This window comes from Ictidomys tridecemlineatus, chromosome 12 (assembly GCF_052094955.1).
Source record: "Ictidomys tridecemlineatus isolate mIctTri1 chromosome 12, mIctTri1.hap1, whole genome shotgun sequence".
Classification (NCBI taxonomy): Eukaryota; Metazoa; Chordata; class Mammalia; order Rodentia; family Sciuridae; genus Ictidomys; species Ictidomys tridecemlineatus.
The window spans coordinates 112522729-112546588 of NC_135488.1; the positions used below are offsets into that span (position 1 = coordinate 112522729).

Consider the following 23860-nt stretch of genomic DNA (forward strand, 5'->3'; position numbering starts at 1 on the left):
CATTGTATGCAGATGAATAGGTTCAATTCAACTTTCTCTCCAAGTTTATAAACATGTATAAAACAAAAAAATACCTTATAATTTACATTTACAAAGTATAAATATATTCAGATATTAATACCTCCTAAAATATGAGGAATGTAACCATCTCCTACAGAATCAGAGAGAATCCCCAAATAGCCTTACCTTCCTCTCAGTTGAAGACAGTTCCAGAATACTAATGGAAGCTTTACTATTAGATAAAAGATGCAGAGCCTGCCCATAGTTTACTTGTGAGGAAACAATTGAGTGACAGGAAGAAAAATTCACTTTTTGTTCAACAACTGCTCTACATTAGGTACTTGAGTATAGACAGTCAGGTGTTTGTGAACATAATACCTCATTTATTTTTTATTTTTTTAAAGAGAGAGAGAGAGAGAGAGAGAATTTTAATATTTACTTTTTAGTTTTCAGCGGACACAACCCACTATCAATATTTGCCTCCACTTTATATATGAAGAAATCTGGACCACTAAGCGTGACCTGAGTTCCTGGGCCTGTATGCTCAGGTCAGACGCAGGATTTCAACTCAGGTCTCAAACCTTGGATACATCGTTCTTTCATAGAGAACAGGTACAATATGTATTTGTGGGTATGAATGACATAATAAAGATCATCTTAAGAAGAAAACATGTAACTGGAGGACTACAGCTTCTTTTCTGTAACAGGCACAATGTTCTGCCTTTGTGTCCTAAGGTGCTTGTAGATCAGGCAGCAGGTGAATCCAACAAATTCAAGGGGCAGAGTCTCCCTGGTTCTGCCAAACAGCATTTGCATAATCATGCCAACCCCGTGATGCTTCACGCGCTCTGCTTGAGGCTAGATGCACGCCGTGATTGTTGTCAAGTCTGTTTGCACAGCCCGAGTAGGGGCATGAGCAATTTGGAATCCACATTTGCCGGAGTCGTGCCCTGTGCACACGTGTTCCTCTCGACGGGGCCTTGAACGTGCAGCTCCTGCTCCTCTTTAATAACTCCACGCTTCAGTCCAGCGGCGCCAGCAGCTCACCTGCTGCACCTTGAGCATGAGTAATCGAGATCAGGATGGGATTTATGAATGGTCCCTTCCGCCACCCTCCACGGGTACAGCAAGCTGGAACCAAAACCACGTGGCGTAGACTGTGAGTGGGACCTCCTGAAGCAGTGAGAAGGAGGGAAGAACTGTCCAGTCGAGCTGTCCACAGCTGAGCTTCGCCTCAGTGCCCCACGCAGTAAGAGCACGAAAGCCAGCATCCGGGGCCACAGAACTCTCCAGGGGACAATCCAAGCTGCATGCCTGGCCGGCCCACTCTGCTACGGGCTATTCCCATTGGCCAGTCAGTGGTGACCTTTGCTGAAGCCCCAGTGTGGCCTCTTTCTCCCAGGCCTCCCCATGAGGAGGAACGTCTACGCCTTCATTCAGCTGGAACAGTCGGTCCTTGGTATTTCCACGGAGGTTGCTACCATTGGTGACAGATTTACTCCACCTCCACACTAAAAATATTGACGAGGAGATTCCACGTATTTAATTTTCCTTAACCTTAGAAAGAAAAGAGAAGCCAAACAAAACATAGGAGAAAAGTCACCTGGTCAAGTAAATACACGGTCAAAAAGAAAACAGATTGATTGTCATTTAGGTTTGTCCCACTCTGCTTTTCATGCCTTTATAGAATTTAAAGGATAAAAGTAGAAAATGTAATCCACGTTAATGTCTCCACAGTATAAAGATGTGCTTTGTGGCATCAGCTACATGAAGAAGGGTTAGAGCCCACAGGTGGAGAGTCTGTTTAGGAAGTTCGGTTGGCAGCCATTCAAAATTGGTTGCTGTGATTTTAGGATGTTACATGTATCCCTCCAGTAACCACAAAGGACATAGAACGTGCACACAAGGAAATTAGATGACAATCAAAGCCTATTGGAACCCCAAATCCTGCTGCACACAAAGGAAAGCAGTGAGCAAGGAAAGAGGCCCAGAAAGCTATAAGACACAGCTGAAGCAAATAAAAAAGTGGCCACACTGAATTCTTCCCTCTCAATGATCATTTAAAATGTAAAAGGATACATCAAGTGGAATGTTATTTAGTCATAAAAAAGAGAAAAATTCTGACACAATCCTCAAAATAAATGTATCTTGAGGGCACGATGCTAAATAAAACAGGCAGTTGCGAAGGATACAACACGGGTGGCTTCACTTATTTGAAGTCCCTGAAGCAGTTGAACCCACAGAGACAGGAAGCAGAATGGTTATCACCAAGGGGGAAAGGGGAGTTATTATTTAGAGGGTGCAGTTTCAGTCTTGCAAGAGGAAAAACGTTCTGATTTGAACAGCAACACAAATGTGCTCTACACCCTTAATTGTACCCTAAAGATGGTTAAAATGATAAGATGTATGTTACATGGATCTGACAATTTAAAAATGACTAAAAAGAAGGAAAGGTGAGATAAGTACCGTGTTCCCCGTTATGCAGTTGCACACACAGAGGTCTAGAGTCATTGGGTAAACTTTGGTGGCCCTGTGGCAAGCCAGGGCCAGAGCTTGGATACCTCACTGAGCAGCACACGGACAAAGTCAGAAACAAAGACACCCAGAACCTACCTGGGAATAAAGACGACGCCTCCTCACGGTGTTCTGTAGGGGAGATGCTTCTTACCGAAATGATGAGCCTCAGGACTTGGGGAGTTCGTAAACATCGCAGCAGATCAATCTGAGAGACAAAAGGAGAATTCTTGAGCTTTCTACAGCCTGACCCTGGTTTTCTCTAGAGTGTGAAATAGTGGGATTTGTAAGTTTTTATGTCTGGTCAGTGAGGTTTCATCCTGAGGTGCTTCGGGAAGGGGGTGGGGTCTCAGTGAGGTCTCTGGCAAGATCCCCTCCAGGAGAAGAATCTAGAAAGATGCTGTAGAATCCAAGATCAGAATGGCCGCAGTGAGTTCTCCTGGATTTTGAATCCCCTGCCAGGGATGGTGCCCAGCTCAGGCCAAGAGACTTTACAGAACTCCAGGTCAGAGAGTTCTGATGCTAAACTGATAAAGGAAATACAGGCCTCTGTCTTGTGTTGAGAAGATGAAGGAAACGCAGGTTTCCCTTTATGGAACACTAGAGTGTCCTTCAAGCATCTTCATAAATAAATACCCTTGTCTGGTCAAATCAGTCTGGGAAAACGAAAGCATTCAGACCCTCCCGGTGTGGAGTGGTGAAGGCAGCCCAGGTGTGGGGTAGCGCTGACCCAGAGCTCAGAGGGGATGTGGGAAGGCTCTCCTGGGAGGGGGCTGGAGAGGGCGTGGCTTCCCAGGCACCTCCATCTCAGGGTGCACTGCACACTTGTGGGTTGACTGACAACAGCTGTTGGCACCCACAAGCCATGACTTTGAATATGAAAATATTTCTAAATACACTTCAGTTTATGAAAAAAGAGCCAGTTGTGAATCACCTGAAAATCCCTACGTAGTAGACGTGGGTTTTTCTTCATTCTCTAAGGATTAGTGCCCATTTTGGGTAGTGACACTTGACTTTAACTTGGGAATTAAGTATCCACTGGATAAAAAATCAGGGAAGCGGAGACCTGCTTAGCCAGGTGGATGCTCCCGGCCCAGATAGGAAGGGAACCTGAGAGACGGAAAGACAGGACGTGTGTGGAGCCCGCCTGCTGCAGCAGTGGCCTCCAGGGGCCTGGCGGGCAGTCCTCCTCCATGGGCCTGGAGCTGGCTGGTCCCTGCTGTGCCGGCTCTGTCCTCCCACCTGAGCAGCTTCCCCTTGGTCTCCCAGTAAACTCCCTTCCTAAGTAGCTGCAGGGGCTTCCGATGCTCACAACCCAGGCCCTGACTGATACGGGAGACTGGTGTCATTCCTCAATCGTTCACTTCTTACTGAGTCATTCATGCATTTATTCTCTGCTTTTCACTTTATTTTAATTGATAAATAATAATCGTGAATGCTTGTGGAGTAGGAAGTGATGTTTTGATCGATGTGTACATTATAGAAAGATTCAAGATAATTAACATATCCATCATCTCATCATCTTATCTTTTTTTGTTAAGAATATTAAAAATCTCCTTTTCAAAGTGATTTTGAAATTTAAAATACATGATAATTAACTGCAGTCACCATGCAGTGCCATCAATCCTTATCACTCATTCCTGCAGCTTGGGGGAAACCTCTTCTCCTGCACCTCTCTTTCCTGGGCCCTCCTGCTCTCCAACCGGTCTCTGGAGAGGTTGTTGCTATGAGATGGACTTTTTTATACTCCATATACAAATAAGATCCTAGTGTTTGTCTTTCTGTATCTGGATCCAGATCATTTCACTTCTCTTACTGTCTGCCAGTTCCACTCAAGTTGTTGCAAATGTCATGATTTTCTCCTTTTTAGGGAAGTATAGTATTCCATTGTGGTATATACTGCATGTTTTTTTCATGGTTTATTGATGCAGCATAGTTATACATAATTGTGATATTTGTTGCTACATGCTTGTACATGCACACTGCAATATATACTGCATGTTCTTTACTCATTTATCTGCTGTGTGTGTGTGTGTGTGTGTGTGTGTGTGTGTGTGTGTGTGTGGTGCTGGGGTTTTAACTCAGGGCCTTGTGAATGCCAGGCAAGCACTCTACCAACTGAGCTACGTCCCCAGCCCTATTCATTTACCTGTTGATGAACACTTGTTGCTTCCATGTATTGAAAATTGTGAATATTGCTGAAAATGCATGTCTTATTCTTTGGATAATGATTTATGGCTTCCATATTTCATTCAGGCCCTAGGCAGCCCTTGTCCTGCCTGGCTGCCGCGGTGCTCCCTACCTGTAATTTCCTGCTCCCTCCCCATCTCTTCCCTTCCTCACCAGTCCTCCGGCCTCAGCTTCTCCAGCAGGTTGGTGGCCTTCTCTGGAGCTGACCCCCGCCGTGGTGAGCACTGCTGAGCCTCCCGCAGGCACGGCCTCTGGATGGAAGGGCCATGCCAGCATGGCCTCTGTCCTCCCTAGGTGGGCGTTGAGGACCCTGTGACGAAACGGTGCGGGACCACGGTTGGAACAGATTCCCCCACAAGGTGCCGGTGCGGGGGCAGTGGGGAGGGACTCAACTAAATGGACGTCCAAACAGAGGGTCGGGTGAGCGTCAGAGGAGATGTGACACCCGAGTTGGAATTGAGAGGGTGGCTGGAAGCCTTCAGGTGACAAAGCAAGCCGCGGCGGGAACCCCATGGAAAGTCTTGGAACAACGAGAAGCCTGGGACCCAGGGCCACCCCTCAGCACGCCTGGACACCTGGCTGTCAGCTGCAGGAGCCAGGGGACCAGGAGAAGGCAGCTCCACCCTCTGGGGAGACTGTGTCGTGCTAAAGAAGTCCGGGTGCCACGAGAGGCAACACAGCTGGTTGGCTGGGCTGCGGTGACAGGTGCCGTGACAGGTGCCCCACACAGGTGGTTCCAGCCGCACAGTTCAGGAAGCTGGGCTCCACGATCAAGCTGGGGCAGGTTCGGTTCCTTCCGAGGCTTCTCCCCAGGGCTGTCCCCCCTCTGCTGTGTCCTGCTGTGTTCTTTCCTCTGTGCGGACGTGTGTCTACCCAGACTTACTCTTTGGATAAGGGCCCCTCTTCAGATTAAGACCCACCCTAGAGAGCCCACTTCAACTCGTGGCTTCCTTAAAGAACAATCCTCTATTGTCACTTGCTGAGACACTGGGGATTAGGACTTTGACATCTGAACTGGAGGGCTGTGAGGGACATAATTTAGCCCCAAATAATAACTTAGCGGCCAAACGAAGTCTCTGGAAATAGACAAACCCCTGCTTCCTCACCCAGCACCTGCATGAGTTTGGAGAAGTTCTTTAAACTATCTGTTCTTCAGCTTCCTGGTGTCTTAGACCATTTCTGTGGTCAGGAGACTGAGATGGGTAAATTATGAAAAAAAAAAAAAAAAAGAAAAGAAAAGAAAAGAAAGAAACTCATTTCTTCATTTGCAGAGACTGGGAGTCCAGGGTGGGGGGCTGCATCCGGTGAAGGCCTCTCTTCCACGTCGGAGGCCAGCAGACGACATCACAAATGGAGAGACGGAGAGGCATGTCCGCTCAGGCCTCTCTTCCTCTTCTTCTGAAGCCACTCATGCCACCGTGGGAGCCCCCGCCTCGTGATCTCATCTAATCACGATCACCTCCCCATGGTCCCATCTCCAAAAACCACTCACACATGACTCTGAAGCTTCAGTTTCCGAAACAGGAACTTCGGGGGAACGAACACTCTCCCTGCGCTGTCCCGTCAGCCAGGTGTCTTACTAGCTACCTTTCGCTTTGCTATCAAGAGGAAGGTACCTGGCACAGCACTAAATCAAAGAAAAAATACTCAATGGGCAGGGCCACAGCTGAGGCTCCTGGGGAGCAGGGTAGGAAAGGTAGGCCATCGGGAGGTCTCAGGCGGGAGGTGCAGAGAGCAGCAGAATTCTAGAACCTAGTTGGTTCCATCAGAGGAAGGAGAGGAAAGAGTCCAGTGTGGGTAAAGAGGGGACTCCAGAGGGAAAGTGTGTCTGGGGTGGAGGGGGCAGAGCTCCCTTAGGGACATCCCCAGTTTGGGGTGCCTGGGATTCACCCGATATCTGTGTCTGACAGACAATGGCATATGCAGGTGTGAAGCTTTGGACAGATTTGGGGCTTTAAAAAAAAAAAATTACAGCTGTACTCACTCCTTCGTCAGCTGTGGGGAATTTCGCATAGAAACTCAAACTTCTCGTCTGCTGCTCTCCACACTATATGACTTTGAGACTTGACCATGATTCAGGAACATGGTCCCCACAGATTATAGGGCCATCCCACTTATCCTTGCTAGGTTCTGCTCCATCCATCAGGGCGTTCTCTACTCAAGGACACCACCAGGTCACAATGTGATGTGATTCGCCAGCCTCCAGTGTCCGGGAAGGAAATCTTTCTCCTTTCCAATTCATTCTATGGTGTTGGCTGGGTAAAATTGAGAGTTCAGAAATGTCACTGATGGAGTTCCCAATTTTCTCCTAAGACCCAGAGATAAAGAGACCAATCAAAGCTGTCTTTTTCCTCAAAGGCCACCATCACCCGAGGGACAGCACTGGGACTTTCTGCAGCTAGTCAGGTCATTGTGAGTTTCAGGATCTTTTTCTTGCCCTTCCTCTGAGATCTGAGTGACAATATCTGTCATGGGGTTTATGATTCCCCAAAGTTTATGCCTGTAGGTACTTTGATAGTGGTGTCCTGACTATGAAGCACTGACCTAGTGCATGGCCAGTGGCATTCCAATGTCAGGGAGCTCAGTGGACCATGCGTTGGTCTACAGGACAGGCTTTGAATTATATCACTGCCAAGTACACCATTTGTTAATGCCCAGAGCAGCCATCTGGTAACTGCACAGCAACTGTGTGCAGAGAAGCTATTGCATCATGAACCATGTGAGAAGTCACTTGAGGAAGATAGCCCCCGCCCAGGCATCCTGTGATAAGGATGACATTCATTTCAGAGTTATTCGGTCATGGGACACAGCAACTGGGCAGGAAGTGGAGCCTGATCTTACAGATGGTTGATTCTGTCTCCAAACCATCTGCTGATGAGGACCGAGGCCCTGCCTCGTTAGTCAAGGAAGAACCAGCCAAGGCGGCCGCCGAGATGAGAGGTGGCCTGGTTGAGTGGACCATCTACCAGGCTGGGAATCCAGAGACTTGGGACCCCCACCACAAACTGTTTACCTGGCTGAACACGAGCAAGATGTTTCTCTACTCTGGGATTCACCTTCCTCCTCAGCAAAATGAGGAATCTGAACAAGATTCTCTCCTCGGAGAAGGAACCTCTCCTTAACCAGCATCTAAGATTTCCCGGTAGTCTATGTGCGTTACTGAAAATTAATGTACAGTTGCCAAGTGAGGCCTATCACCCTGCTTCACAGATGGAGATGCTGATCCTCAGAACCCAGTGCAGCTCCGACATCCCTCTCTTCTCCACACAGGACCACCTCCACGATTGCCAACTGCAGATGGGCCTATGTTTGTTTTAATGCCCTTCTGCTAGCCCTTGAAATCATTAACAACTTTTATGGGGAAAAGACCTTAAATCTTCATTTTTTACTGGGGCCCACAAAGTAAGCAGCTGATCCTGCCTTGATTCTTTGATGCCTGGCCGTTGAGCCTCACAGCGGCAGGTGCTCAGAGGAACTGAGAGAGAAGTCTACCACCGTGCACGGCTGGCATTCCAAGGACCCCGTGAGACAGGGAACATGAAGGGAACAGAATGGGAGGGAACCAAAGTGGGTGGAACTTACAAGGCAAGACACAGGGTCAACAGCTGGGGGGAAAGGAAAGAAGGTTGCACGATATGGGGAGAACTGGGAGGCAGCTCCCTTCCTGTAGTTATTCTGACATCTCTTTGCGACAGATTCAGGGCGTCAGGGGCTGTGCAGGGGTTCCGTGTAGGCGACCACACGGAAGGGTGGGCTTCCTTCAAACCCTGGGTTTCTCTGAGACCTCAGGCAAGTGATCACCTAAAGATTCAAGTGGCAGAACAGAAAGGGAGACAACGACGTGTTGGGAGGATCCCAGTGAACGCAGGTCCATGAGTCCTGCCACAACTCCTCCCAGTGGGAATGTCTGATGGACTCCAGGGTTTCCCCACAGCACCCCACGCCTGGCACCCGCTCTGTCCAAGCTGTTCAGTGACAGGGGAGGCCAGGGCACACAGCAATCAGACGCCACTGCCCATGGGCTCTGTGAGCCCATGCCTGTCAGGAGGGCCTGGATCAGTGGCAAAGGGAATGCAGGGTTCTCTGAAGGGGAAGGGAATGGAGCCCAGAGCCAAGGATGAAGATCCAGTCTCTGCTGCACGCCTCAGCAAATCCCTGTCTCTCTCTGCCCCTCTTTCCTCATCTAAAATCAAGAGTTTGGCCATCAGGGGGATGTAGTTTAATGAATGGAGGGTGGGGTCTAGAGTTAACAGCTCTGTGTTCTAATTCTGCGTCCACAGCAACTACAGTTGTGTGGTACATTTCCCCAAAATTGTGTTTGCCTAATTGACACTTCACAATCAGTTCAGTAAAGCCTCTTCCACAGGCTCACTGGGTGAGATTAATAGAATTCTGAGCAGGAAATGTGAGTGTCCACATCTCACACTCGTGGGCCTTCCATCTGTGAAAGCTCTCAATGCACAGGGAGGCTTTGCACATTCCCAAGGATCTGTGCCCCAGCAGATCAGACGGGGCTTCCTGGTCATCAGGACACGAGAAGCCTGCCTGGGCACACTGCATATTTGGGGATGAGGTGATGTAGCAGACAGAGGCCTCCATGGCTGTGACGCGCCCCCGAGGGCTCACAGGAGAAGGAGGCCTCTCCAGCCTGGATTCTGTCCTCGGATGCTCACCCTCCAGTCACCGAGAGTGCGTGGGCCTGGATCACAGTGTTCAGTACCTCACGGGTCCAATCTGTGCTCCGTCTAGACAGACAGCTGGAGGCTGGCAGCACAGGGTGCCAAACACTCCAGGGAAGAGCCGGTGCTGCTCAGAAATGTTCTCTCTTGCCTCCGCTGAGAGCTGGCTTCCGGAAGACAACAGGGCAGCCCAGTTCTCAGGCAGCAGCGCCCTATTCCCAGGTTTGGACTTTGGCTTGTGCACGGCCTCAGTCCTGAGAGGATTCTCCAGGGCCCAGCCCTCCTGCCCTCTCCCACCCGCCTCCCCTCGGCTTCCCACCTCTCCCGGTGCCCCTCAGGGATGCCAACTTTCACTCGGGTTCACGCCTCTTCCTGGGAAGCCACATTCCTCCATCTTCACGGCAGCCTCAGCCATCGCTGCTGGACAGGGCCCCTCCTCTCTCCCCGAGGCTGGGCTGGGGCTCTCTCCGTGGCTGCCATGGCAACCTGAGTGTGCCTCTGATGTGGGGCCTGTCAGAATCCTTAACTTTCTAGCTAGATGGAAGGATTTTTTTTTCCTTGTAACCAACCCCACAACTGAATGCAACTGGAGCTCAGTGTATGTATTTAAAGGAAGAAAAAGAAAGTCAGCTTCAATCTGCCGTGATTCCTTCTAAACCCAAGCTCCTACCACGGAGCCTCCACAGAGCAGTGGAGTTAAGTCGTCCACAACAAAAACCTAATTGTGCCACTTCATGCTCAAAACATTGTAATAGCTTCACGTGGACCTCAGGATAAAGTGTCAAATGCACATCATGCCTGAGTGACCAACAGGACCTCTTCCAGCACACTCAAAATCCCTGTCCATACTCTTGGCCCCTGAAACTGTGAAGTCTCTGCAAAAAAACCCACCCCACATTCAGTGGCTTAATAAGTTAATTTTATTCAAATGATGACAGGGTTAGCGTACTGATCTCTGGGCGTTTGACACCTGTTGAGGGTCAGGGAAGCTGGCCTCACTGGCATGTTAGAGGGTAGCTTGCTACAGGCTGGGTGGCCTTGAGGGACACGTGGGCCCCATTCCATGTGGCTCCTCATTCTGAAGCATGCTGGCCTGCTCTTGCTTATGTGGTGGCAGCAGGTTCCTACAGAGAGTGCAGAATCCTACTCTACCTCCTGAGTCTTGGGCTCGTGATTGACACGAGAACACTGCCCCTTATTCTGTTGTTGTTCACACTGAGTCACAAGGCCCGCCCTGATCCAAAGGTCATAGAGAGACCCCACCTCTGCTGGGTAGAACTGCAAAGCAACACCACAAAGGTAATGGGCTGTGGAAAGGGTGGAAACCCTGCCAGAGCTCCCTCCCTAGAGTCTCTGATTCAACAATTAGAGATGCGGATCAGGCGTTTGGACTCTTGCATGCACTCCAGATGATTCTGCAAAAGTCACTCCAGGATCGCCTCTGAAGCACTGCGTGTGCTGGAGCCCAGCCGTCTTCCTTCTGGCCCTGGAGCGCCCTGCTCTTTCTAGCGGTCGGGTCCTGACACACATGGTTCCTGCTACTTGGCACTTTTTGTCCCTGTTCCCAGGCTAATGAATCCTTCCTCCTGACCCAGATCTCAGCCTTCCCTTTCAAATGAGGTTTGTCACAGCCCTTTGCCTTTTCGATGGCTGTAATGCCCTTCACTTCTCTTCCAAAGATTCTTTGCAGGTTGGTTGAATGATAAAGATCATGAAGGCCGGAGACAGGTCTAACTGCACACTTGCATCCACAGAATCTCTTAGGGCCTATTAAGAGGTCTCAGTAAATATCTACAGAGAGAAAAGAAACTGATGTGAACTTTATATGAGAATCCCTGCCAACAAATATGTCTCAGAAGGCATCAGGAATTGCTGAACCCCAGGAAGAGATGGACAGAGGAAGTGGTTCCCGGTGGGTGGGAGGCTGCCAGAGCAGGAGACTGGCATCGGAATGGGAAGCCAATGCTCCCGCAGGTGGGGCGTCGGAAAAGGAGGGCAGCGAAGGGAGCAGAGGCCGAGGGTCTCTTCTTGAACAGGCGCTGAGTGAATGGACTGTGGAATCAGAGGTCAGGAGGGCTGGGAGCGACAGGATCAGAGATTCAGGAACAAGAAGGCCTTGGGTGTCAGGTGCTGGGGCCTCTCTTCTGCGTGGAGTATACGGCTGGACTCACGGGCCTGGAGGAAAGGCTGGTGAGAGACTGCCGCAGGACAACGGGGATTAGCAGAGCGGCCAGGACTGTAGTTTCGCGGGTCTTCAATCTTATCTTTGCTCAAACTCGCCTCTTCCTCTGCCCTTTGGGACTTCACTGAAAGAAGACAAGTCGATCCCACGTCTGATCCATCTCATCAAAGGCAACAGACCCTTCCTGCGTAGCATCTTCCCAGAGCGGATCATGGCTCCACATGGACCCTCCTGCAAGTGATTAGAAGGGATGTCTGCTCTCACCGAGCTGTGAGGTAACCAGAGACGTCAGACAGCGACACCTCTTTTCATAAGGGAAGCCGTGTCACAGTTAGGCACAGACATGGGGAACCACCGTCTCCAATCCCAGGAGACAGTGCTTGCCTGGTTTCTCTTAGCAACAAGAAAGAAACAAAGAAGCAAATCCCTCCCCAAATCCCTGTATCCCCAGACCACACTCTGTGTAGCCAGGAAGCAAAGAGCTGCCCACCTCTGTCCTCAACGCCTCGCTCTGTCCATCCTCAGACTTGAAAGATGGGGACACATTTCATTTTTAGTGTTCAATTATGAAGGGAAACCTTGTTTCCCATCGCACTCCCTTAGCTGGAAAACATTTCACAGGCTCCTCCTTTTCAAACTCTCTTTCATCTCCCAAAATAGCCACATCAATGATGAATTCTTCCTGTGCATTTTCTTAAATAAGCTCGCGTCTCATTAGGGTTCCATTACCTGCACAGAGGGCTGAGTCATGTGGGATTCACATGTCATTATTCTGGGCCACCTCTCCAGGCAGCCTGCTCTGGCCACCTCGGGCCCTTCAGCAGCTCTGACCACAGGCTCCCTCCCCCACCCTAAGCTCAGCTGTCAGCCGCAGACGCCCAGAGTGCCCGTGGGTCTCCCCATCAGACCCCGCGGAGGAGGAAGAGGATCTCTCTCAGCTCTGAGTCAGCTCCCTTCATGTCCCCACTTCAGGAGGAAGAAACGTCCATCCCCACTAGAAAGAAAGGGTTTTAATGGCAGGCGTCTGAGTGACCCACGGGGATGAGAGGTAACCAGATCTTGGTGCTAGCAGGCAGCGGGTCACAACAAAAATCCACTGCCAGAAAAAGGGAATGAAACCATCATTTCACCTAAATTTCCCCAAAGCAGAAAACCTTTGTTCTCATTTTGGCTCACTCCTGTCCCTTCCGCAAGCTTGGCCAGGGAGGGGGCTTCCACTTCCTGAGCCTCAATATTTTGTTCTCTCTTAGAGAACGGGGATGATGATATTTAGCACACTGAACTATTGTCAGGATTCGGTGATGTCATGCATACAAAGCATCCAGCATGGCGTCTGCTCAATAAACCTTAATTGAATGTGGCTGTAAATGGAGATGGGAGATGAAGGAGGAAGGGAAAGAATGGGGCCCTGAGCGTGCCTGCAGCAGACGCTGCCAGGAGTGGAGGAAACGGACGTGCCTTGAAAACTTCTGAAGTTAAACTTTTACTGTCTGGAGTGATGAAGCAATTCAATGCTTGGGTTCGTTTTTTGCCCGAGGAAGAGGAGAATAATAAAACTCAAGATGACGAGAGAATTAATGATAAGCCCTGAAGGAATAAAACGGATCGGCTCCCTGCAGAGTGCGCGGTGCACTCTGGGAGCAGAGATTCGATTGCTACAGTTGTAAGGACTTAATAATTATAAATAAGCTCATGGCACAATAACCTGAATGAGCCACTTAGCAAGGAAGTTGAACACACCGCGCCTTGACGTTAAGCAAAGATACAAAAGCATACATAACATGTGCAAGAGACACTGGGAGGGGCCCCGGGAGGCCGGGTTGCAGCTCTAGATTGCTGTTCTGTCTTTAAATAGCTCTGTCCTTTAGGGTCTCATTTGCCTCTTTTATGAATGGCATGGTTAAAATGGTGTCCTTAAAATCCTTTTCCAGTGTGACTTCCTGTGGTCCTCTGTGCATCACCGCAGTTAGCGGACTGCAGAGCTCTCATGAGCCAGGAGCCTGATAAGACAGAAGACTCAGGACTCCATGTTGGGAAGCGCACTGAGGCCTGTCTAGCGGTAGGTTGAGATTGCTCAGGCAGAGGGATGAGGACTCATGGCCTCCAAGAAAGACAGGGTAGCCTGTGGCTTGGAGGCCCAAGCATTGTTTCCTGAACCTTTCTTCAAACAAAACCAGAAAGAAGCATCCTAGGAGATGGTTGGCCATGGGGAGAAACTCTGGGAGGGGCTTTTCAAGGGTGTCCAGATGTCAGAGTCTGTTACTCTGGAATACACCCGACTTCCTGAGTCTGAGAGGCCAAATGACACTTAAGTGTCACTTAACCCAAAGCCTCTGAAGAGTGAAAGCGTAATTTTAACGTATGAGTTGAGTTGCAAATGTTTGTTCATTCATCAACAACCCAACATCTGCAAGGTGCTGGCCACGGATTCCAAGGTAAGGAGAAGAAGGCCACCTCCATCACAGGGTGTCCACAGTTCTGATGGGCTGCAAAGACAGCCATCAGTGCAGAGGTCACTTCTTTTACCTCATGTCCTGCCATTCTCTAACAAGTCCTATGAGGGGCCACAATGAAGGAATCACTTGAACTCACCTCTTTCTCCATGTTCCACGTGGTCATTTATTTGCCTACACACTCTTTCCCCCTTTGTCCATCGGTCAGGATCTTATTCACTGTAAATTCAGGTGCAGCTCCAAAGTCACCTATAATATGAAACTTATCCAAAACTTTGACCTGAATTAATCATCCATAAGTAAGCACATTGATCGAATCACGGCAATCATTGAGTTCATCATGACAAAATACTTTTTCCAACCTCTTTTTATATTCTAAGACCATGTGTGAATTTCATATTGTGAACTACTTTGCTTATTTGTGAACTCCCTATAGAAAGTATCTTTGATTGTCTATCAAAAACACACCGACCCCCTATTTCCCCAGCAGCTGAGGAAAGTGATTTTCACATCATCCCTAGAGGTTAGCAACACTTACCTGTCGATCACTCAGCTCTCTCTGGAGAGTCTTGGCTTAGACATGGTAGGGGTGTCCTGCTGAGGGCACCCAGGGAGGATTTTCTGATTTAAAAGCCAGGTAATTATCCCTAGATAGATTTGTGCCTGGATGTGATTCCTGGAATTGTTAACAGTCACCTGATGATGCAAGAGTTCATCAACCTACATGCTGGAGATTGTAAAGAAACGTAGACAGAGCCTGGGTCCCTGATGATGCCATTGAGTGGCCACATTAATCGATTGTAGAGGCTGGAACCACCTTGTCCAGCTTTCCTAGTTTAATCCAGTTGATTCAATGTTCTCAGTTACTTAGATTTGGAAACTTGAAAACCAAACAACACGGGCCTTGTTCTTTGTGTCTGCAGCGATAATTACCATGACGCAAACAAAATGGTGGCCAAGAAGAACTTGCGGAAACCAGTGAGAACGAAATTCACTGAGGGGCAATTGTGTGTCTGGCCTTATATGAGAATTAAGTAGAGAGAGATGCATGAAAACAAGTGTCTCCCCCCAGCAGTTACCAGGGTCCTATGGGGAAGGCCCAAGTGAAGAGAGAAACGTAAACAGAGCGGTGTGTGCTGGGTGGAGCGAGGGGTGCTTTGAGATTACAGCTCCCTCCTGATAAGAGTAAGAAGCAGCTTCACAAAGGAGCTGAATTAGAGAAATGAGCAGAAGGATGGGCAGGCCAAGCTGCCAGGCCACATGGATGAAGCATGGGAGGCCCAAGCTGGGCTTGTCATGGGACAAAGAAGGTGTTGCAGGAGTTGGGGCTGGAAGAGAGGGTTGGGCTAAGTCCCACGGACTTTACAATATTCAAGATTTTTATAAGAGGGGACCAGGAGACATTTGAAAGGAAGCCTGACCCCATAAAGAGTTGAGAGAAAGAGAGGACAGGTATGGGACATTTGGATCAAAAACTACAAGTGCCGTACGGACAGCTAACATTCTAGAACAATGTCATTTCATGTTTGAATAATACTGAATGTTATTCAGTAGCAGTGTAAATTGGGAGGAAATGTTTCTATAGCACGTTTTCTTATCAGGAATGGAATTTGTCACCATGAATCATGCAGAAGGTTGTTGCAAGGATCACATGAGCCTTTAGATATTTGCGACACTGTGTGTCACATCGACCATGTGACTAAGTATCGGAAGTTGTGATGGTGGCTGTCATTATTACTTTGAAGATGGCAGACTTTCTAGGTATCAGCTTAGCAGGAATAATTGTGTTTAGCAGGGAGTGGACATCAGAGCTTCATCCCAGGAAGCAGTCCCCTGCTGCAGTTTTTCACATTTGAAACAACAGGGGAAACATTGTGGCGTGGGGACTCCGCAGCAAGATTAACATTCATCAGTGTCCACTGTGCATCGGGATCTCCCAGTGTCCACTGCGCATCTGGAGCTCCCAGGAATGCCCAAGTTAGACAGTTCCTTTCCACCTGGAAAACTGCTTCCTTTGGGGGCCCCAATGCCAGAAGAGTGGAGAGCAAAGTAGATACACCTCGGCCTTCCACTGGATGACCTCAAGTCATATGGCCTTATTAAACAAGTTACTGAGCTACGTTGCCCAATATGCTATGAAATGAATGCTTCTAAATTTGAAAGGGTAATAGCCAGTTCTGAGATTTGGTCTCAGGATTCGAATTTATTTATTCATTAAAACTGTTCAAATCCTGGAAGCTCCTTTGGCCAGTGATTTGAAAGACATGGACTTGGGGTTCCAGCCCAGTTTGCAACCCACCCTTGGATTTAGTTTCGCTATAAACTAAGGATAATTAAGGTCTCTCTCATTGTTTGTTATAATGATTGAGGGAGGTGAACAGATAGACGAGTGTCCATCAGTATTGACTGTGGTAGCCTCCTGCCCCCAGCTGCCCTTCTCCCCTGACTCCAACTTACTTTTCAGGCCTCGACTCAGATGGACACTTTCCCTGCAGCCTGGAGCCCAGGTGGCTGCCTTCTCCCTTTCCTGCTTCCAGCACACCCCAGGACAGGACAGCAAGGCCAGTGACTGAGTCTGTCACAGTGCCCTGCATGAGGCCTGGCACATCCCGTCTGCAGTGTGTGCACGTGTGCACACGTATGTGCACACACGTGGGAGCCTTGGAGCAGACTCTGGTCCTGCCCCTCGACTGGCTCTCCTGTTTCCAGCCTCCCATTTGCCCGTCCATCTCCATAAGCAACTCCCTGGTCCAGGTCCTCATAATTGTTTACCTTGATTGTTTCTAGAACTTTCCTTTGAGTCTGTCCTCCCTCCTCCCAGTGCTGCCCTTTGCTTGCTCTCAGATAATGTTTGTCAAAACATCAGTAAATGCTCTCTGTGGTGGTGACCTTAGGAGAAGTCCCCAGCCCTCACTCTGGCCCTCAGAGCTCCTTACCATCTAATCTCACCCACTTTCCAGCAGCCCAGTGACTCACCAGCACCAGACCGCCTGCTACTTCCGGAGTGGCCCACCCGACACGTGGCTGGGCCGGTCGAGCAGCTCTGGCCTAGGCCAGGATGCCCCTCCCCATTCCCCTTCCCACCTTGAGAAGTCCCTGGTCACACAGATTCTCCCTGCCAGCCCAGCAAGCAGCACGGCGTGTGCTGGTGACACTGACCTCCACTTGCTCCAATCACTGTCACTCCTTGAGCAGTGCCACTGTCTCCATCCTGTTCTTCCTGAGGGATCGGCTGGGTGCTCACAGTGGCACCTCAGGGACATTGGTCAATCAGAGTTTGTGGCAGAAATAAATATCCAAGCCCATCCACAGTCCCATACTCCCATGTCAGGCAAGATCTGCCAACAAGGTGCAGCTGCAAAGGTAAGTTCTCAGCAACCCAACTAGAGTCGAAGTTCCAGTAAATACGTGGAGCTGCTGAAATGGCTGTTCCCAACTTGGCAATCCCATTAGAATCTCCTGGAGACGTTTCCAAGCCCTTGACATCCAGGCTGCATTTTGCATTTGTGATTTTTTGATTACTCCCTACCAAGTAAACAAATATCCCTGGCAGTGATCCTGAGTATCAGAATTTTTAATGCTCCCAGAAAATTAGAAAAAAATGTGTAGCCAAGGAGCACCATAGGTAGGCAGAAGAGAAGAAACTAAGGAACCGTGGGAGAGCTGGCGTATCTGACTCAGGCAGGGTGGAGAGCCCATATGTCAGGTTTGATCAGATTTTTGCCTCTGAAAGCTCTGGTTCTGTATCAGCAGTACTCAACCCTGACTCTCTGTTGGAATCACCAGGGGCACTATTGAAGAATAGCATTTGTGATGTTAATTTTACATATTATCTTGGCCAGGCCATGGTGCCTTGGTGTTTGTTCAAACATCCACATCCCTCTGAATGTTTTTATGAAGGTATTCTTCAGATGAGATTTTTCAATCTGGGTATAGTAGATTCACCTCCATAATGTGAGTGAGACTTGTTCAATCAGTTGAAAGCCTCAAGATATAAACAGTCTGACTTCTCCCCAGAAGGGTGGAATTCTGCCTTCAGGTGGTCTGATTCAAGACGTAGTATCGACTCTGCTGGGTCCCCTGGCTGCTGGATGCCAACAGTTTTGGGACTTTCCAAATTTACAATCTCATGATCAGGTTCCTTAAAGCCTCAGAATGTCTCTCTCTCTCTCTTTCTCTCTCTCCCTTTCTTTCTCTCAATTTACACACACACACACACACACACACACACACGTGCATGTGCACACACCCTATTGGCTCTGTTCTCTGAAGAACCCCAATACACTAGTGAGTGAGGTTCTTTCTGTTCTGGGTTGGCAACCAGCCATTGGTCCTCGGTGACTCCATGTTTAGACGGAGTTGAGAACCACTGTACCAAGAGTTTCTAAATGACACCTCATTGCAAACTGGACTCCTTTTTTTGCATTTAAATACATTTGCAATGAAAATTCCCCATTATAATCCCTTCTTCTTCTTGTTCACTGACCTGTAGCCTCCCCAAACTTATATACTGGAACCTTCACCCCCAAGGTGACTGCATTTGGAGAGAAAGCCTTGAAGAAGTAATTAGGGCTAAATGAGGTCAACTGGGGACTCTAATCTCATATAACTGATATCCTTTAAACAAGAGAGATGCCTGGTGTGTGTGTGTGTGCAGAGAAATGGCCCTGGGAGGACACAGCCAGAAGGTGGCCCTCTGCAGACCAAGGAGGGAGGCCTTAGGAGAAGCCAGACCCACTGGCACCCTGACCTGGGGCTTCTAGGCACTGAATGTGAAAACAAATTTATCTTATTGTAAAATAGAAATCGCTCCTGTTTAAAGCAGCCAGTCGGTGGCGTTTTGTTATGCAGTCTGAGCTCTCTATTGCACCTCCCACATGGGTGGCACCTGGGCATTTGCTCGGAGAAGGCAGCAAACTCTGCTCTCATGAAATTGCCCAGTTAGAGTCTGAATCAGCCTCTAAGATTTCCCCCATGTGGCTAGTCCTCCAAGTGGAGGATTCTGGGGTGGGGTGGGTAGGGTTATTGATCACGTGAAGCAGAGCCAGTCCCACCTGATATTGGTGGAAGTGGCCTGAAAATGGTAAGAGCCCCATGTGCATGGGCTCCAGCTCACCTGGTCACTACCGTATCCATTGCTGCGGGTCCCAAATGACTGGGCTCCGCGGCCACCCCATCTGGAGCAGCCTCTGCGCGATGTCACACTTCCTTGCCAAGAAGCCCCATTAGGAAACACTTAGCCTCTGCCTTTTCCATCCTGTCCTGTTCCATTACCGCATGCTCTTGACTTTGGAGGGCAGATCGATGTTACTCAGACCACTCCAGAGCACTTAATAAACTTTGTTTCAGGATGAAGGCAAAGGACAAAAAGAGCAGGGACTTTGCAACCACACTGACCTGCTACCACACCCTGCCTCCGTCCCTGAGGAGCTGCAAGAACCTGGGGAAGTGCTTCCCAGGCTTGGTTCATTCATGAAAAATGGAAGTGAAAATGATTCCTACACGTTGAAGAGTCAGGGTTCCTGGGGGACGTGTCGAAGAAGGCAGGATGGAGTCCCGCTCTCCAGCGGTCCCGGTCCCCTTCTCTTGAGTCTACAGATTTCAATGTGACTGATTTTGATGTTTAGCCTGATGTTGAGCTCTTGCTAACACGGAGAACTTGCATGTGTCAGAACAAATATGCCCTTTTGGTCTGCAGCCAACTCTACAAGAGAGCCGTTGCCCACACCTGCTGTCCTCAGGCTGGAACAAGAAGCCAGTCTTTCTGACCCGAACTCACCCCTTTCTGGAGGACCTTGTGCCTGGTCAGCACACAGCTGAGTTTTTCCTTGAAGCAGGATCACCACCCTGGTCTCATTCTTTCCTGGACAACCTCTAGTTCACCCATTGGATTCTCAACTCCACTCCACCTCACAGGTCCCCGTGCCTACGACAGGCTACTGAGTTACTTCTGCTCGTTCCTCATGAGACGCACCTACCGAAGTTTGCTTCCCCAGGCCCAGAACCAAAATGGACTTTTGGAGTGATTGTTCCCAAACATTAGGAGCCATGCTTCCCAGTCTTCGGAGGCTGTTGTTATGCAGAAAACTGGATTTTGTGAGTTTCAATGAATGCGATGTGTAGAGAAGGTACATTGTGTTAGACATCGGGCACTTGGACAGAGAGAGCCCTCACCCCAGGTTTTCACATGCACCCGCAGCTCAGATCACTGAGGTGGCCTGGGGAAACCTGAGCACCTGGTTCCTGCCCTCTCCAGCCCTCGCGGCTGTTCTTCCCACTCTCCTCCCCACTCTGCCCCCGTTCCTCCCTTCAGGCCCCACGGGGAAGGGCTTTCTCCCTGCAGGCTACGCATTCCCATGCAAGTCTCCTCTTCCCCTGGAATCTTCTTCCCTTCTTCCCCATATTTTCTCTCTACAGCACTTTCCTTCTTGGGTCAAAGCTCCTGAGAGCATCATCTCCCCAGGAGGGTCCTTCTGACTCCCCACCTTCCTCCTCTGCCAGGTCCACACCTTGTGGTTACCTGTAAATATGATATTTGTCTCTCAAAAAGGTAATTTTGGATCTTTGTACTAAGCTATTATTTTCCAAGTTGCTCTGGGAAATAGTTTTAGGAGAAAAGGAGGAGGGGGGTGGTTGAGGGTCATTCAGTGTGAGCTACTTGGCTGAGGAACAGTCTTTGATAGGATGACCCTACAGTGTGCATCTCCATGAAGAATGAAAGGGAATTCAACATCTCCTAAAATTTGCAGATGAGGCAGTTTTAATGGTTCATCTCCAAGGACTAATGTTCCATAGCACAGCCAGGGGAATTTTGCATGAACCTGTAAGTCTCCTGGGGTCAGAGTCTGACTCATACATACCTCCTCCCTGGGCCTAGTATCAGCAGGGCTAAGTAGAAAGGAAACAACCCTGCATGCATTGAGCAGAATAAACTGAATTCCACTAGATTACTGACTCCCCAACCCAAGGCCCACAGGAGGATCTGGAAGTGGGTAGCAGGGCAAGCCGAGCTCTTTCCTCTTTCCAAGAATTGACTAATTCTCATCAGCAGCAGGCGAGCTGCTCAGCAGCAGCTGGACTCGGCTGCCGCCCCCTCACTGGTGACTCACCGCGGGCTCCCAGTGCCTCCCCCAGGAGGAAGAACGCCGAATGTTTTGGCTGGAACTCAGTGGCCAAGAATCTTGCCACCTGCCATACTTTTTTAGGGAGCACTCTTAACTTGACGACTGTCCTTGTTTTTTTTTGTCCCCTAGCAGACTGTCTGGGGTGGGAAGAGGCTGGCCCCAGCAGAAGGAAGCTGAGCTTTTGCAAATAGTTGACAGCATGGATCCTGTTCTCAGCCTGGCAGCTCCCACACAACTGTCTCTCCAAGTAACCCGGAGCAGACATGCTAAGCGCCTGCAGCATTTTCAGATTGTACTCTTGGCTCCCAGGACCAGCTGGAGGCCCTTGAACATATCTCCAGGGTTGAGGCTGGCAGACAGCCCCCTCGGAGGATGCTGAGTCCTCTATTTCACTTGGCCCGGCTGCCAGGGGTACGGACTGAAGGGGAAGCTGCTGGGGCTGGAGGAGGCCAGTGGGTCTGGCTTTTGCCAAAGTCTATGGAAGGAGTTCTTAAAGATGCTGGTTTTGTAGAGGCCAAATTATCTTTTTGAAGGACGTGTCCCCTTTATATCAAAACTCATGCATTTCATGGAAAATTCAATCCATATGTTTCTAGCCTGTTTATCTTTAATGCTTAATACTACCCTGTAAAAAAAAAATCAGGAAAAAAAAATGTGAGCTTTCCTAAGACTAGTTTCTCTGAATCAGCAATCAGTGTATTTTTGGTAAATTTCTCCAAATCTTCTAAGCAAAGGAGCTAGATTTTATTCCAAACCCTCTGTCCAGGCATTTCCAGAGAGAATGTTTTGAACTCCACTGGTCTCAGCTCTTTGTCTTTCCTGACATCCATATTCACTGCTCCAGGGCTGTAGCTACAGAGTCACGGGTTAAAAAAAAAAAAAAAAAAAAGCCGAATGTATCTGGAAATGGCAACACTGGCAATGCCCCGGCAGTCAGCATGTTTTTTATTCCTGGTTCAGATAAATGTAATTTCATTGTTTATTTTTAGCCTTCTTCATAGAAATGGCATTGTTCCTTGAGTCCAAATTAAATTTGTATTTGGAATTGTGATTGCATTTAAGTGGTGCAGAGATTCGTGATTTCATGCATTCCAACATTGAGCACTTACCATGAACCTAACATGTGCCAGGGCCCAAGAATCCACATGCACGAGATGCAGCCACTGTTACGAAAAAGCATGAGCAAGCGAGGGTCTGAGTTTCTAATAAGCCATCAGGAATGCATGAGGGTGACGGGGGACGAGATCAGAGGCACATGAGACAGGCCTACAGAGAGCATGCGCGCTTCTCGGTTGCACAATGATGGAGCGGCTTCTTAACAGTAAAAGCCAGCAAAGATAAGCAGCCCTATCACAGGCTCAGAGAAGACATGTGCAGTACAGTCATACCCTGCTTAATCAGATTTACAGGGAATTATTCAAGGGTGTGAGCTCTAGAGTCAAGGAGCCTGAGTCCGAGCCCTAACTTAACCACTTGAGAACTGCGTGGCTGTAGATGAATGTTATTATAAGACTCCTCTAAGTTTCAGTTTCTTATCTACAAAACCACCTTATCAGATTATAGTACAATATAAACATAAAAATGTATGACATTATATTAAAAAAACAATTTTTACAATAATGCCTAAACAAAAGAGGTATGCATTTTATAAAAGTAAACAAAATAGAAAGCCTAATTTTAGAGGCAAATGCCATAAAACCTGACTTCCATTTCATGTTCTCCATAGGAGAAGGAGTAAACCTTCTTCCATTAGAGAGAGCCTAGAGTGCTGTGCAGGTGGTTGGAATTTGGGAGCTTACAGATTTAGAATTTTGGAGCCAGAGGTCCTGCAACTCACTTCCCATCCCTTCCTTGTGTGTGAGTAGAAACCATCTAAAGAGAAAAGGCGTGTGCAAAGAACCAGAGCAGGGTGAGAGCCGGGCCTAGAACTGACTTTGAGGCCAGACTTCCCCATAATCCCCTGCACCTTCTTCATCTCCAAACAGGACACTGGCTTGCTGTTCCTCAGAGTGCCGATGGCAATTAGTGATGTAAGGTCGACTGTGAAGCTCTTGAGAAGAAACCAAGCCGTGAACCAATGTGGACATGCAGTAGTCCCCCTTATACATACGGATGCATTCTAAGACCCCAGTGGATGCCTGAAACCATACCCGGTGCCAAATCCTATATGTACTCTATTTTTTTCCTCTTTGTGTATACATATGTTGTATACACAAATTAAGCTCAGGGATTAGCAATAATAATCGTAAAATGACTATAATAATATAATGTAATAAAAGTTACTTAAAACTTGTGGATTGTTTGTTTCTGGAATTTGCTATTTAATACTGAACCACAGTGGCTGAGCCTGCAGGAAGTAGATTCTGAGGATAAGCAGGAGGACTGGTTGTCACTGTTTCCCTAGACTCCACCCACTCAGTTAGACAATTAGGAAATTCACCCATGGAAATTCTGTCAATGAGAACTGGCTTTTCAACTCCCTTATCCAGAAAAGAAATGGCAAGAGCTCTTCAAGGAAGCTTGTTAATGACAAGGACTGCCCTCTCCACAGCATGGGGTCAGTCCTGTGGCTCACCTCGGGTACTGGGGTTCATGAAAAGTCAAACATAAACACGGCACCTTTCCTTGGGAGCAATGATTCTACTGGAAATTATAAGGAAAGCACTCTTGGGTATTAAAACAGTCAGGTATATTATAAAAGGCAACATTACCTGATTT

General features: G+C 48.5%; 1 long non-coding RNA gene across 1 annotated transcript in view; it reads right to left on the reverse strand.

The window, feature by feature from the left end:
• Nucleotides 1-362: 362 nt before the first annotated feature.
• Nucleotides 363-23860, reverse strand: part of LOC120884910 (uncharacterized) — a 50457-nt gene continuing 26959 nt past the window's right edge. The window contains exons 3-5 of the long non-coding RNA XR_005727329.2: nucleotides 4858-5014; nucleotides 2614-2722; nucleotides 363-1557 (exon numbers count right to left, since the gene is read on the reverse strand). This is a non-coding gene — a long non-coding RNA (uncharacterized LOC120884910). The remainder of the gene's footprint in view (nucleotides 1558-2613; nucleotides 2723-4857; nucleotides 5015-23860) is intronic.